At 36.2% G+C, this 17,402-nt stretch overlaps 1 long non-coding RNA gene across 1 annotated transcript in view; it reads left to right on the top strand.

Annotated features, from left to right (window-relative positions):
• LOC135966415 (uncharacterized) overlaps window positions 1–17,066 on the top strand; it is a 56,141-nt gene extending 39,075 nt beyond the window's left edge. The window contains exon 3 of the long non-coding RNA XR_010579738.1: window positions 16,665–17,066. This is a non-coding gene — a long non-coding RNA (uncharacterized lncRNA). The remainder of the gene's footprint in view (window positions 1–16,664) is intronic.
• Window positions 17,067–17,402: the final 336 nt, after the last annotated feature.

Genomic DNA, 17,402 nt, shown 5'->3' with positions numbered 1-17,402 from the left:
AATTTTGCACCAACCTAATGAATCTATTTTATGGTAATTAAAGCAGAAATGAGTGAAACTTGAAGCAGAATCTGGAAGGGAGATTCTAGTTTTGGCAAACATAGGCCTCACAGAAATAATAGTGACCAATTAGGATTTGTTAAGGTGGGGTAATATTGAAGATCTTAATATCAAAAAAATGAAATCATACTATTCTGTGTTGAACAAAGATAGACATTTACTCTCAGGAAAAACAAAACAAAACAAAACTGAGGGGCTAGTATTTTCCATGCATGTAAATAACTCTCTGAATGCAACTAAAGCATGTATGCAGGAACAAATCTAAGCTGTAATCAAGGTCTCTTTTCCATTGCTCGAAGTGAAGCTTGTCAGTAGAGTGCTAAGACCAAAATAACAGAGCTCATCCCCAGTCATTTGATGTCTTCTTAACACCTACATTAGAAAAATTGAGAGACACCTCACATCTGAGGTATCAAAGAAAAACATCACAATCACAATCAATAAACAGAAAAACATACGATAAAATGTTTGCTTTTTTTTTTTTTTTTTTTTTTTTTTTGAAGATGGTCTCACTGTGTTGCCCAGGCTGGAGTGCAGTGGCATGGTCTCGGCTCACTACAACCTCCATCTCCTGGGTTCAAGCAGTTCTCCTGCCTTAGCCTCTCAAGTAGCTGGGACTACAGGTGTGCACCACCACTCCCAGCTAATTTTTTTTTTTTTGTATTTTTAGTAGAGATGGGGTTTCGCCATGTTGGCCAGGCTGGTCTTGAACTCCTAACCTCAAGTGATCCTCCCGCCTCAGCCTCCCAAAGTGCTGGGTTTACAGGCCTGAGTCACCACACATGGGCTAATTATAACTTTTGGTATTCAAAAAGGTTGTTAGACAATGCATAAGACAAACACAAGATATTATACAAAAAACTCGAGAAAGAAGACTGCAAAAAAGCAACAGAAATTTAACTTTTGTAAAACTATTTTTGAGATGGAGTCGTGCTGTGTTGCTGAAGCTGGAGTGCAGTTGTGTGATCACAGCTCGCTGCAACTTCTACCTCCTGGCCTCAAGCAGTCCTCCCACTTCAGCCTCGGGAATAGCTGGGACCACAGATATGCACTACCAGGCCCAGGTGATTTTTTAATTTTGTAGAAATTAAATGTCTCGCCATGTTGCCTAGGCCAGGAAATTAAAATTTAAGTAGACAAAATAAAGCAAAGATTAAGAAATCTTTCATATAGAAAAACCCCAATGAAGAGAGTAGAAAACATGAGCTAAAAGACGTGTGGTATGGAGGATCAATTTTAGGAAGCTCACATATAACAGGAGTTCCAGGAAAAAAGAAAAGTTTAAAAATATCAAGAGATGGAGAATGAAATTATCAATGAAATTTAAAAAAAGGAATTATCCAAGATCTAAAAAAACCGTGAAGCTTAAATGTGAATTGACCTATCAAACTTTTAACACAAAGAATTTTTAAAAGTCAAGCACCTACTCACCTGCTCATTATCTTCTTCAAATTTAAGAACACCAGTGATAAAGACAGCATTCTGAAAGCTTTGAGAGATAAGAAAATGTAACCAGTTTCCTCCAAAGCAACATAAAGGGGATTGGCATTAAATTTCTCTTCGGCCAGAGTGATGCAAGATAGAAGATTTCTAAGAGCCAAGGGGCTCTCCCTGGCAACCTGCAACGAACTAAGAAGCCATCATATGTGTGAGAAAAAAGACGTGAAGGTACTCTGAAATGTAGGTTGCTTTCTGACAATGTCAACTGAGGAAAAAAATCAAACTGAAAACACCAGGAGAGAGAAAATTACGGAGCATTAGATAGAATAGAGCTAACCTAGGAGAATAATGAAACTCACATCAGGCAAACAGCAATGGCATAGGCTAACAAGTCAAGGTGGTTGAAAGAAGCACAGGGAGCCAATGGCACTCAAGGAGAGGACATCTTTCAGAATAGAAAGGGAAGATGCCAGCAACAGGGAAGATGGATGAGAAGACAAAACTAGGTAGGAGGTGAAACCAGAGAAGACAAAACTAGGTAGGAGGTGAAACCAGCATTTATTCTCCCTCCCATCAAGAAAAAGGCAAGACAATCAGGTTTTCCAGGGAAATTCAGGTTCAAAATGTGAAACCAACTAAAAGGTGGCAGAAACTTGAGAAGTGAGGAATGCATAGAACAGACTTCTCCTGGACACCGTACTGGTATGAGTGGCACCATTTTCATCAGATTAGGGCGTTAGGCAGAGGAAGTATTAACTTTGTAGCATTCCAATGAAGAATATCTGCAAAGTCAAAATTATATGAATGTAAGTATTGCTTATCAGATTATGACTTTTAGAATAAACGTGTAGGTAAAACTGTGGGTGACTTAATTACGATTATAGAGCAGAATATAAACTTTTGGCCTCTTCCTTCATGCATTTTGATGATACGTAAGTTACAGCACAACTGAGAAGCATTAGGAGCCAGGGCGGGCAGGAAAGGGACCATCAGAAAACTGAAAGTCTCAGTGCTGACTCTAAAAATAAATATTGCGAGGATATAGAACATTGAAGCTGCGGTATGTTATTCAAAGTTACACATTTTATTAAAGAACTGAAAATAGCTAGGTAACTTTCAAAATTCCAGAGCAGAGTGAAGAAAGTGTTGCTGTGTGTACATGAGCTAAATTGTAGACCTTTGGCACTGTCACAGCGCCATTATTGCTGACCATTGATTTGCAAATAAAAAGACTGGTGCATGTTTATGCATATGTAGACAACTACCAAAGAAATTTACACTCAATGCAAAAATAAAGCTGGCTGTCTTTAGGTGTTATTGTGAGGGTGATGTGTAGTTTTCATTGTGATATCTTGAGAGCAATGAGTGCATGAAGGTTTGAGAAAAAGATTCATTTTCATTTTAAACACTTCATTTCATTTATGTACTTATTTGTTTTTGCAAGGGGAGGCAGGGTTGAGGAAATGCTGGAGGATCCAGTTGTATTTTCTAAGCACAGGTTAGTAACCAAGGTAATATAGGCAGCTCAGTACTCCCATGGCCATTTCTGCTTTCTTCCCACCACAGCCACTGCCTCCCCTTGTACTAGAATTACATTATTTTGGGAAGTGGCCCAAGTGCTTTTGATGTGCATGATTAACATTTAAAATAATAATGCCAACTCGTTTTGTAACTCATAACCAAATAGCTCTCTCTTGCACCCTGTGACCTGGTGGCTAAGGAATGCCTGGGTTTCCTGAGCCTGTGAATGAGGGCAAAGGGAGCTGCAGCCTCAGGTTCTGCATATAGAATGAGTGTCCATTAGGCTCATTAACTCATGAACACTCTTTATTTTAATAGTCTTAGGGTGCCTTGGCATTTAGGTCACCTTTAGTTTTAAGCTGACATTTACCTCACACCAAAATTAATGAGCATTGAGGGACAGTTCAAATGCAAGAATCCCCTGAAAATGAGAAAAACTTTAGGGTCCAGAAAAGAATTACATTATTTTTGGCACAATAGGTCTGGCTAATGAAATCCACGTTTGATCACATGGGTGGCAACTTGCCAAAGGATCATTTGTTGGCTTGTCTGCTTAGGGTAGCACCCTCCATCTTCCTGCACAGTAATCTTTTCATAGGGGTATAAGGCTTAGGGCATAACTAGGAATATCTCAATCCCAACTAAGGAGGATTCTCTATCTCTTACTCCCAAAATTCACTGAATATGTAACAAACACCATTTAAGGCAATATTGGACCAGAAATATGAGGATTGAAACAGTGCAATTGTTAAAAATTAATTGGGCCAAAATTCAGCATTAAATGCAGAAGTATAATCTACTTCTAAGTGGCCTTATATTTTGCACAGATTTTAACATCTAATTTCTTGTTTTATTTTGAGTCTTCTAACAATACTGCAAGTTTGGCAGGGAAGATATCCCTCTTAGTCTGTTCATGATGCTATAACAAAACGTCATACAGTGGATAGCTGAAAATAACAGAAATTTATTTCCCAAAGCTCAGGAGGCTGAGAAGTCAAGGTCCAGGCACAAGCAGATTTGGTGTCTGGTGACTGGCTGTTTCCTGGCTCCTAGATGGTACCTTCTCTGTGTCCTTACGTGGTAGAAGGGGCAAGTCAATGCTCTGGTGCCTCTTCTAATAAGGACATTAATACTTTTTTATAAGGGCTCTGCCATCGTTAATTGTCTCAAAGTCCCTATCTACTAATATCATAACATTATGAAATAGGATTACAAAATATACATTTTAGGTGTACCATCTGTCTCCTTAAAATGGTACCATAGAAGTATCTATACCATTTTAAAGGTGAGGAAACAGGAATATTTATTACTGTGAAGATATGGTGAGAATCTTCATGCCAAGGTTCCAAAGTCCTCTTTTCCCCTTTGAAATGAAACAAAGGAGTGAGGAATCTACTTGAGCATTGTCTTTCTTATTTAGGGCTTGCTGTCTGGAAAACAGGATGTTGTATCATTTCTTCTGCTTACATTTAACAAGTTAGAATGGATTTACTGCCCTTCCAGGTGCATTTGCATTCATATTTAAGACCTTTAAATGCAGTCATTTACTTGGGCCATAGATTCCAAAGAGATTGAAGGGTGGCACAATATGCTCTCCCAAATATGCTACTTTTTTTCAAGGATTATTTTGAACTAAAGGCACTTAAAAATATAGTAGGTGCAAGAAAGGTGATCTGACCTGCTTTTTCTTCCTGAAAGCAGGAGATATAACTTCCATATGAAAGACATCCTCCCAATCCCAGAAACAGAGTAATTCTGTTAAAAAAAAAAATTTAGGTTTGGGGGTACATGTGAAGATTGGTTATATAGGTAAACAAGTGTCTTGAGGGTTCGTTGTACAGATATTTCATCACCCAGGTGTTAAGCCTAGTAGCTAATAGTTTCTTTTCTGTTTCACCTCTTTCCTCCCACCCTCTACCCCCAAGTAGACCCCACCAGTGTCTGTTGTCACCTTTGTGTCCATGTGTCTTCATCATTTAGTTCCCACTTAAAAATAAGAATATATGGTATTTGATTTACTGTTCCTCTGTTAGTTTGCTAAGAGTAATGGCCTCCAGTTCCATTCATGTTCCTGCAAAAGACATAATCTCATTCTTGTTCATTGTAGCATTATTAACAGTAGCAAAGACACAGAATCAACCTTAGTGCCCATCAAAGACAGGTTGGATAAAGAAAATGTGGTACATATACACCATGGAATGCTACGCATCCATAAAAAGAGACTAACCTTATCAGCAATGGGAAGTTGAAACGGAAAAAATTCTGTACAAATGAATCTTATTAAAAGAATTACCTTCCTTCAGCCTCCACACATAATTTAGTTACTTTCACACAGTAGTTGCTCCTTATCCAACTTAATATAAAAGCAATTAGGTTTTGCCACTTGTTTGGGTCTTCATTTCTTTAAAAGGGCTTCCATGTCATGTAAAACTTAATCTGTATGCTTGTTTTCCTGTTAATCTCTTTTATATCAGTTTAATTCTCAAGCCTGGCTGAAAATTCTTAGTGGGTAGAAAAGTAAAATTTTGCCTCCCCACCAGGAGTGAGTGAATTTGGGGATCACCACCCAGATCCTCCTCATTACAAAGGAAAATTGCTCAGTAGAGTCTGGGATGAGACAGGAGAGGGCTTCAGAACAGACCCGTCACTCAGCCATGCAACACTGCACAGTCCCTTGGTTCTTTCTTTGTTACCTAATGCTCAAGTCCCAGTTACAGAGCTAATGCTTGTGACTTAGGGCATAGGCCTCAAATACCGGTTTTTTCCTTTTCCACTGAAGGCATGTGAATTGCACATTTATTTAAAAACCAAAATAATGTCTTTGATCCTCTACCCATTGATTGAGTCCATAGATGACTCTTTAAAAAGTCAATTAAAATTTGGTTCTGAATAGCTATTCTTAAACTGTTGCCCATGGAACTGTCTTTGAGTTTGGGGTTCAGGAATCTCTTTGGCCTCTTCTACCCAAAGGAAAAAAAAATTATCATCTTCATCTCTAATAAATGGCAGCACCTTAATTTATAATTCAAAAGGAGAAATAACACGTATGTGGCTGTCAGGAAAGGGGAAACACTTTGGAAATGGCTTTTGTGAAAGATTATGAAGTCTAGCTACTTGTACCTTATCACTGCAGAAGGAAAATGATGTTTCTTTTGATCAAAACATGACAAGGAGCACATCAAAATCAATACGTGGAGAATTTAATCCTCTGAGCTGTCAGAATCACAAACAGAGAAAGTGAATGTTAATGACAGAAAGGCAAACATGTTTTTTGTGGAAAGGTTGCTGCTGAGATGCCTGCTTACCCTCTAAGAAAAAGTAAAGAAAGATACTACTCAAGGACTTTAAACCTTACTACCAATTTTTCTGAAAAAATTAAAACATGGTATTTAACATATCAGGTCTCCAAATCTGAAAGAAAGAATATATGCCTGTGTCTTTATCCAACAAATATGACAAAGGGTTACACCTATATAAAATGTTTTAAAAGTCTACTCAAATATTTATACATTTTTAGTGTATTTAAAAATATACGTAAATATTGGCAGATATACAGGAGTAAAGAAAGTGATACAATAAATCCCCATAAACTCATCAACAAGATACAAATGACATGATTTTGGCAATTTTGCTTTATCTCTTGTGTTGCTTTTCTTTTTTTCTGCAATTTTTAATTTGTGGAAGCATTTAAAGCACAGACCAAAAGCCTCACTCACTCCTAGATATTTCTATAAAAATCCTTTAAAAGCATGGACTGTTTTCTTAGGAAACCACAGTGACGTTATTTTGCCTGACATAATTAAATATTTTCTAAAATTTTATATTAGTCTATAATAAAATATGTTTTAAAAATTATTTTTATCGTTTTTTAAATCAAGATCCAAAAATGATTATAGATGACTTTAAAATGAAAAATTAACAAATAGTTTTTAAAAAGAATTCCAATAAGGGTATATTAGAGTGAGAAGTGTGGTCAAATGTTCAATACAATTAAAGTAATATTAAGGTAATATTTATGTTATTAAGGCAATTCTTATGTTTTCAATGTAGCATATATTATTGTTTGTTTTTTTAAAAAAAAATCTATGGTATTTAGCCCTTGGTAAGGCTTTAGCGAGCTGAATACAGTTTTGCAATGCCACGAGTGTGGTGCATCAGAGCAATTTTCTTAGATATGAGAGTATTATGATAGGTAATGGAAGTCAGAAGAAAATGTTCTTCACATTTAACATCACCTACTGCTGGACAGGTATTGTAAGGAAAGAATCTGGACTAAGTAAAATAAATTTTTAAAACATATTTTCATAGCAGTTTAATTTTTAAGGCACAAACATGGGGAAAACAGATGAACTTGTACCATTACATAAGTTAAATATTCCGTATTAACTCAAGGCTGCATTGTGTAGTCATTAAAATGATGAATATAAAGATTGAAAGGTAACATGGAAAAATTTAAATGCATAAAATTTTTTAAAAACAAAACTATGTATATTTGAACTATCTATGTAACACGTGTGGTAACAGATTAAATAGTGTAAGGGAACGCATAAAAATGAAACCAATTATATTAGAGTTGGAGGAATAAAAGTAAGCATTAAGAAATAACAAGGCAGGCCGGGCGCGGTGGCTCAAGCCTGTAATCCCAGCACTTTGGGAGGCCGAGACGGGCGGATCACAAGATCAGGAGATCGAGACCATCCTGGCTAACACGGTGAAACCCCGTCTCTACTAAAAAATGCAAAAAAACTAGCCGGGCGGGTTGGCGGGCGCCTGTAGTCCCAGCTACTCGGGAGGCTGAGGTAGGAGAATGGCGTAAACCTGGGAGGCGGAGCTTGCAGTGAGCTGAGATCCGGCCACTGCACCCCAGCCTGGGCGACAGAGCAAGACTCCGTCTCAAAAAAAAAAAAAAAAAAAAAACGCTTATTTTTCTACAATTCATTTAACATTACTCATTGTAGAGTATACAGGGAAGTTTAAAGAAACATACAATAATCACCAATAATCTCATCACTTCCAACTAACCACTATTTAGTATTTTGGTTTTATGTGTGTGTGTGTGTAGCTGTATATGTGTATATGTATATATAAAACACTGACATGAGGGTTTTCTCACGTAAATATTTTACATAAATTTAACTGTTTCATATTATTAAGCAATTAGGTAGTTTATAGTGCTTCCTCAGCAACAGTAGTAAGCACAGGAATAGCCACCACAAAACCTGCATGGGGTCCATGCTGATGGCCATGGAAGCCCTATGATAGGCATTTTTCCTCAGCCCCAGCACTATTTGCTTTCCCATTTTAATTATGTGGAATCTGAGGACCCATGTGAAGTGGTATGCACAACAGAACTAACAAAATGTTGAGCCATGATTAAAACCTGCATAATATAAGTGGCAACTTCATGTCTTTTCCATCTTTTGTCTATGATCAACCTTGACGTAAGTCTTAGTTTACACCATCAGTTATGAGAAAAAGATCTTTGTAAATAATATTACTGGGTCGGCGATACTACATTTTGTCAGAGTTCTGTGGAAGCATTGCTACAATGCCATCCAAAGCATCCTTGCCTTATTGTATATGTATATATGCCCACATATTAGTTATTGTATATCATCTTATGTAATGAATAATACAGATTTTTAAGTGTGTGTGTATATATTTACATATATATGTGTGCATGTCTATATACATGCAAAATTAATATTTTCTATTATAAATTACATATTTATATTAATATATAGTTCAGGAGACTATATGTATAATTTATATAATATATATTGTATGTATACACACATATACATATATATGTATGTGTATTTTGTGTGTGTGTGTGTGTGTGTGTATATATGTATATACACCCCTAAAATGCTAGTAATGTTGGTGAAAATGTTACCGAAATGCCAGGGGTTTGGTTTAGGTCCTGGTGTTTGCTGCACAGAAAGCCAATCACTGAGACAATGAGTATTGCCAGGGAAGAAGGCTTTAATCAGGTGCTGCACCTGAGCAGATGGGAGATCAGTCTCAAATCCATCTCCCTCAGCAACTAAAATAAGGGAATTGTATATCAGAGAAGAAACGTTACCATGTGTGGGAAGACAGGAACGAGGGAGAGGTAAGGAAAAGGAGTTGGTCTACAGGCAGCCAGTGGTCAGTTAGACAGTCATGACAGGTGAAGGGGTCTGGCGTCTCATTGTCCAGATGTGGTGACCTGCTAAGTTTCAGCGCCTTGATGCCATCTGGGAAGCCTGATGATTGGTTTCCTGAGAAAGGAATTTAGATAAGACAAATGTGAGTTTCTCAAGTTTCAAGACTAGGAGGGTAAATTTCTATGTTTATTCAACAGAGACCATGAATATCAGTTCTGTGGGACGATTGGGCTGGTTTCAAAAAGCTTTATCATGGTTGTCTTAATTTTTCTTTTGGTAGGAAGTATAAATGGTTTTAATGTGTTCATTGGGATTTGCATTTCTTTTAACTATATTCCTTATAAAAAAGATTCAAATGGCATCATAAATAAGCATTGTCAGCAGTCTGAGTTCAACCTCATTTGTTTATTTATTACATATACTAAATGTGTGCTATGTATATGCACATATGAAGGGATTCTTGATTTTTTTACTTTGGGTTAATATACTTTATGTTACAAATATTAGAAAATGCAAATAGACCAAATATTTAAAAATGCATATGTATGACATGCGCTACACCAGCCATTGCAGAATAACTTATTAGACTAAGCTTTCCTATGAGGCACCTTGAACAGCAGCGTTGTTAGGTGTTTTAAGTATTATGTCAAATGCCTAATACTACATTTCCCATATTATATATAGGATCTTGCTCTGTCACCTAGGCTGGAGTGCAGTGGGGCGATGATGGCTCACTTGCAGCCTTGACCTCCTGAGCTCAAGTGATCCTCCCACCTAAGCCTCCCAAGTAGTTGGGACAGGCACATTATTCCACATCCTGTTAATTTTGTTTTCTTAATTAGAGACAGAATCTCACTATGTTATCCAGGTTGGTCTCAAATCCCTGGGCTCAAGCAGTCCTCCTGCCTTGACCTCCCAAAGCGTTGGGATTGCAGGCATGAGTCACTGAGCCCAGTGATGTTTGTATTCTAGAAGTTGAATTGCTGAGTCAAAGAAGTAAACAAAGAAGCAAAATTTAATTATTATTGGTAAATTGTCTTTCAGAAAGTTTATTTTTTTAGTCCCTGATCAATTATTTATGAAAGTAATTATTGACATATAATTATGTGAAAACTGGATTTTGGGATGAGGGGACAAATTTGACAGCTAAAAAATGGGGACATTCTGCAAAAACTTTTTTTTTTTCAATTGATGGTAAAGCTAAACATTTTTGTACATAAAACCCTATTTCTTTTTTTGAAAAATGTGTATGGTTCATCTCTAATAAGGTAATGTTATTTGTTTACCAATAGGTACAAGGTGTTTAGGAATTTACAATATCCCTCTTTATTTTGTCAATTTATGTAAGTTTATTTAATATTTGATTTTGTTATTTGATATTTGATTGTTTTCAATGTCATTTACCAGACTACTTTAAAAATATATAATTAATTATGTTCATATTATTTCCGTTCTTTTACATTTAGCAAATCTTTTCCCTCTTGTATCAAATAGGTGTTTACCTTTATTTTCCACTTTTATTCATTAATGCATCTAGAATTTCTTTTAATCCTCAGTTTAAGCTAAATATATAATAGATCTTTTTTAAAATTACATTTTTGTGTTTCATTGAATTGGCTGGGATTTTCAGGCCAATGTTTAAGACTCAAAGGTAGGAGTTCACATAGTTATGTTCCTTATTTTAATTCCAGTGGCTGTAGTATTACATTTTATCATATGTGCTATTCCATTAAGAAGAATTTTTTTATAATGACAAGAGAATATCATGAAGCTAAATATTTAATGGGATATGGATATTCTATTTTTTAAAAAATTTTACTTTAAATTCTGGGATACATGTGTAAACATGCAGATTTGTTACAAAGGTATACAGAAAAATACCCGATGCATGAGGGGCTCAAAACCTAGATGATAGGTTAAGTGCATTAATAGGAATTTTATAGACAGTTATATTGTTAAAAGTTATAAAGGAGATTATAAGTGATTTCACTATGAGAGGCATTACTAGTGTAGACTCAAACTGCCTGGATTATTTCTCCACCAAGAGCATTTTCTGTGATTTATGAATTACTTCTCTCTGCTGTGAAGAGTGATAGCAAAGATAAACTTGGATAATTACGCAATTCAATGTGAGAAGAATGTCCCATGGAAAGTGCATGTAGCAATTGCTATTATTAGTAGCTATTCGGCATACTCATGTGATGTAGTGTCAACTTTCTTAGAATTGAGTCCTATTTGCAGTGTTGGCTTGAATAGTACTTGGTCATGATGAGTTAGTATTGAATTCAACCTGTTGTACTTTATCCTATCCAAAAATTGGATTGGTTTATATTTGTAGTAAAAGACTTCCTCATTAGATTTGTTACAGAGGTTACAACACCACATTAAAATTAGAATATAAACATGCAGCGTTTCTAAATTTAAGTATTTTATTTTGTTTATTTATTTTTTTTTTTTTGAGACGGAGTTTCACTCTTGTCGCCCAGGTTGGAGTGTAGTGGCACCATCTCAGCTTACTGCACTCTCTGCCTCCTGGGTTCAAGCAATTCCCCTACCTCAGCCTCCCGAGTAGATGGGATTACAGGCACCCACTACCATGCCCGGCTAATTTTTTGGATTTTTAGTAGACAGGGTTTCATCATGTTGAGCAGGCTGGTCTCGAACTCCTGACCTCAGGTGACCTGCCTGCCTTGGCTTCCCAAAGTGCTGGGATTATAGGTGTGAGCCACTGCTCCCAGCCTGTATTATTGTTTAAAACTTTGGAAGAATTTGTTGGTAATACTTGACAATAACATTAATAATGACCCTTATTTAACATTATATTAACAAAAATAAAAACAAGATTAGCTTTACTTGAAAATGATTTATGTTCTTGCAAACATAAAATTTTAACATTTCTCAATTTCTACAAAGCATCTTAGCATGTTTTTGCCATGCGTAGGATATTTAAAACGAGAGAAGGAGAGAGATTTCCAAAACCATCTCTCCCCTCAGGGATGGGACCTGCCAGAATTCAAGAGTAGGTGTCGGAGTCAAACTATGAAAATTAGGAACAGGATCAGTATCTCAAAGGCCAAAGATTCATATACACAGAGCATTTTGTAATACAGATCGATTGAAATAACAAAACCCTTCAGTCATAACTCCTGGATATATTTAACCTGACATTGGTGTCAAGAGTCCGTGGCATTTGAAATGTCACAAAGTTAAAGGTTGTGGGGAAAACTTGGGCGTGGAGTAGACAACAGAATACAAAGAACATGTGAACAGTGTGAATAGAGATGTGGAATCACAGTTCCTTGGACATTCTTACTGTGTGCAATTTTATGTCTAATTTCTTTTCTGACAAGTCCTGGATCCTTTTTATCCAACTAATTACTGCCCAAACATCATTATGCCACTGAGGAACCCTTACAACACTTAAGTCAGTGTCATTATTTTTATTTTCCTTCTATTGAATTTAATATATAAGGAGCTTAAACAACTCTATTAAAAAATCTAATAATCTGATTTAAAATAGGCAAAAGATCTTAATAAACATTTCTCAAAACAAGATACACAAATGGCAAACAGGTATATGAAAGTGTGCTCAACATGATTGATCATTGGAAAAAACATTCGCAGTCTAAAACAAAAGCAAAACATACAAATACTCAAAATTTATTCTGTGTGCATAATTTAATAACTTGTATTGAATATGTGAAAGGGTATTTCTGCATTACACACTTGGAATCCCCTTTGACCCAGGACAGTTTAGATGAGTCAAAAATTTCCATTATTGCCTTACTTGGTTTTGAAATCTCATTTCATATGGTTGACCAGGCACCAGCTTTGGACACACCTTTTTCTTTGTATTGAAGATACAACAGTCTCTGATTGTTTTGAACCAGTTAATTTTTCTTCTCAGTATCCTTCATGGCTTATTTCTCCTCTAAATATTGGTGAGCTGGAGACTGAATCCAGCGGCCTGTTCTCTTCTCCGCCTTCGTTACCCTGCTAGTGATGCCCCAAGGCTTTCAATGTTGTCAGAAATGCCAGTGAACCCCAAGTATAATCTCCAACCTAAAACACTTATCGGAGAAACAGATGTGGGATTCCAACAGCTTTATTCACTTAGTGTACAGCAGGCATTTAAACTTATTATGTTAATGTGGAACTCTTGACTTCTCTACACCATCAAACATATTCCTGCCTTAGTCTTATCTATCTCGCTAAATGGCCACACTAATGGTTCAGGTATTAGGTACTGAAAACTAGTAATTGTTTCTAATGCCTTTTTCCCCCTTTATACTCCCACATCTTTTTTTTTATCAGCAAATTCTGTAAGTTTCACATTGTAGGAACTGTTCAGTAGTTTAGCAATCACCTCTTTTGGGGGTTGAATTATGTCCTTCTCTTAAAAGATGTGTTGAAGTTGTAACTCCTGGTACTTGAAAATGTAAGCTTATTTGGAAATCAAGACATTGACTACATAATTAGTTACAATACGATGAGGTCATATTGGAGTAGGGTGCATCCTTAATCCAATACGCCCAATGTCTTTATAAGAAGACCACCATGTGATGGCAGAGAAACACAGGGAGAAGACCATGTGAAGATGGAGGAATGGAATGCTGCACCTACCAGCCAGGGAACATCAAAGGCTGCCGGCAAACCACCAAACACTAGGAAGAAGCGAAGATGCATTTCCCTTTGTTTCAGAAGGAGCATGGCCTCAAGACACCTTCCTTTTGGTCTTCTATTCTTCAGGACTATGAGACTAACAACTTCAGTTGTTTCAAGCCACCCAGCTTGTAGAACTTTGTTATAGCATCCCTAGGAAACTAACACACACCCTGCACAAAGTTCTGCATGGCCTGGCTCCTGCTTTCTCTCTGAACTCATCCTGCTGCACCATTCTCTTCCTTATCACTGGGCTCCTACCACACCCACCAACCTTCATCTCCCTGAACATTCCCAGATAGAACATTCCAAGATTCCAGCAGTTCAAGATTGTCACCATGCTAGCGGCCCCCTGTGCCTGGAATACTCTTTCCTCAGATCTTTACATGGTTGTTTTCACTTGTAATTCAGGTCTCTGCTAAGGGTCATCTCCTTATGGAAGCTTTAGGCATTCTCCTCTCCTAGCTAAAAATACCAATCTTGGTCTACTCACGTGACTCTGCTTTGATTTCCATTACAGAATTTCACTTTAATTTTTTTTTTTACATGACTGTCTATGCCATCTACCAGGCTGTTAAGCAGCACAGGAGCAGGGAGGTTGGTCACTGCTTGCTATAATCTGAATGTTTGCATTCCATCAAAATGTATATGCTGAAATCGTAACCCCCAAGGTTATGGTATCTGAAATGAGGCTTTTGGGAAGAACTCTCATGAATGAGATTAAGGTCCTTAAAAATTAGGCCCAAGGGAGGTCATTCTCTTCTTTTATCCTGAGAGGGCCCAGTAAGGAGGCACTACCTATGAACCAGGAAGCTTCAAATGTACCAGTACAAAGCCCACATTTGCAGATGGAAAGAATGCTGCTTGGGGTGGGGGGGCGGTGTGGTTTGCTATGTCTAGAAATTCGCTCACCCTGGAAAAGCACTCTCTCATGGATTAGCAAGAGCTCAGATGCCAGAGCATCAAGAATACAAAAAGTAAGAAAATAAGAAAACAGTCAATATTGTGTTAAGTAGCAACTTGTTATGATGTTTATTTGCTTGTCCCTGATATATGCATTTTTTTCATAAAAACTTGGTGAATATTTTTTGTCAGGCATGATTCTAAACACAAATGATATAGCAGTATTTTAGTTTTTTCAGGATGACAAAACAAATGTCATAAACTAGCTTATTAACAAGTGTTCTGGAGGCTGAAACTCAAGATGAAGGCACTGGTAGATTTGGTTTCTGATAAAGGGCCTGCTTTTATGTAAAAAGAGCATTATGAAAAGCATCAATAAAGATGACCAAAATTAAAACAAAATATAAGTACAAAAGATATATCCTGGAACTTATTCAGTGGATGAGAGGTAATGTTGAATACCTAACCACAAATATCCCACGTACATCTTTTATATACATTGTAGGAGAAAAACGTGGCAAAAAGTTATTAATTCATTGTTTGATAATGAATTACAAAAAATGTAAATGCAGGAGACAAAAAGAATGAATAAACATATTAAAACCAATACTTATCAAAGTAGAAACATGAAACCCACCAATAAACATTAATAAACAATCAATTGAAAAGAAAAACATGTTGACTTGAAAATATGACAAATCAGTCATTAAAGAAAACAACTGTACCTTAAATAACTTAGACTCTCATATTCTGTGAATATGTATCTTTGTTTTCATTATAATAATCATTAGAAGCAAAATGGCACATAAAGGTTGAACCCATACAGACAATTAAATGAAGATTTTCAGTCTAATAAAAACTCGATAGAAAAGAAAGCAGGTGTGGTTATATTTATAACATAGAAAGTAGCTTTTGAGGTGAAAACCATTAAAAAGGACAAAGGGGATATTTTATAATCATGAAAGGTAAAATCTCTAAAAAAGATATAATAGTCAAGAGCCTTCTTGCACTCAAAAATGTAATAATGAAATATATAAAGTAAAACCGGCTAGAACTGTAAGGCAAAATTGAAAAAAAATCATACTTACTGTAATGAAGAATGTTAATATAGTTTCCTATACCTTTAATACATTAGTATATTAAAGAGTAGTAGAATAATAGAAAAAACTACATAAAATGATGGAGAGATTTTAAAAATACAATATGTATTATATAATAGAAAATCTATGCCAAATAGAAAACCAACATTTCAAGACTACAGACTATAGTTAAAAATGCTAAATATTTAAAATTTAAAAAATGCTGTTGATAATGGGAGAGGCTGTATATCTGTGAAGGGAGGGAGTATGTGTGAAATCTCTGGACCTTCTACTCAATTTTATTGTGAACCTAAAAATGCTCTTAAAAACAAAGCCTATTTTTAAAGTGCTAAAATCGAAATATAGAAATGTCTCAGATTCTTGACATAGTTCAATACAACAAAAACCTAAACATAAAGTAACAAAAGTACCAAAAAATATTTAGCCGACAACAAAACAAGTATCTCCTGGTTAAATGACAAAATCAAGGTTCAAATTAAAGACTAGGTATATAAAGACAAACACAATAAAACACACCAAACAGATGAATGAGGGAAAAGTGATATTTAAAAGCAGATTCGGAGCCTTAAAACAATACTACCTAAACTCTCTCATGCTTGTCAGTAACCCCCAGCTGTTTTGATTTTGTAAGTCTGGTTTAGGGTCTTGGGAATGCATCTTTTTAACAACTAACAATATTGACTCTGATGAGATGGTCCATGAGAGTAGCCTTTTCAGAATCATCAGGAATGGAGAAAACTATAATGAAGAGAAAGATAGATGCCTCATCTTTTCTAAATCCTTATAATAATTCCCAGAGTCACCTTCCTTCAACGTTTTCTGCTTTCAGCTCTTACTGGCAGCTCTCAAGACAACTCCATAAGGCACCTTGATTTTTTGATTTAACGTACTTAGAAATATCTACTGCTTCCATCATATTTTCTGGATGGATGGATGGATGGATGGACAAAGGTGTACTGAGAAGTGACTTCTGGGCTGGAAACACAAGCTCTGCAGTAATAAGCCATGAAAGTCCATGGAATTACCTAGGGAAAAGTACTTAATGGAGAGGGAAGCTGTCCTTAAACTCCAAGGAGACTGAGAGGAAAGGGTTACTAAAAGAGGATGTGGGTGTTTTAAGATCTAAAATGTCAGTAATATCTGTTGCTACTGATGAATAGACTAAATTGAGAACACAGTTGTGTCTTTGTGTATGAAAATGCAGAGGTCACTGATGAATGTTAAAAAATAAAAAAAATTCTAAAAAAGGAACTGTAGTGAACTTCCTGTGTGCTTGATAAGCTGGAGAGCGAGGAAGAACCGTGTGCGTAGATGTCTGGCTGTGAGGAGTGCAAGGGAGGAGGCTCTGTTCTGAGCCTTTTTAGCATCATAGTGGGTTGCACAGGGCTGGGAGGAGGCACAGGGGAGGGTTCAGTAATATTTGCTGCATCTTCAACTGAGGGAAAGTGCAGTTTCTCACATTCTTTTCTTCAAAGGATTAGTGCCCACGTTTTTACCTGAAATGAAATAAGTGATTTATTTAATTCAAGTAACATTTATTGAACATTATGTGAAAAAGCACGTATTC

This window comes from Macaca fascicularis, chromosome 12 (genome assembly GCF_037993035.2).
Source record: "Macaca fascicularis isolate 582-1 chromosome 12, T2T-MFA8v1.1".
Taxonomy (NCBI): Eukaryota; Metazoa; Chordata; class Mammalia; order Primates; family Cercopithecidae; genus Macaca; species Macaca fascicularis.
This window is presented reverse-complemented; position numbering and strand designations above follow the sequence as displayed.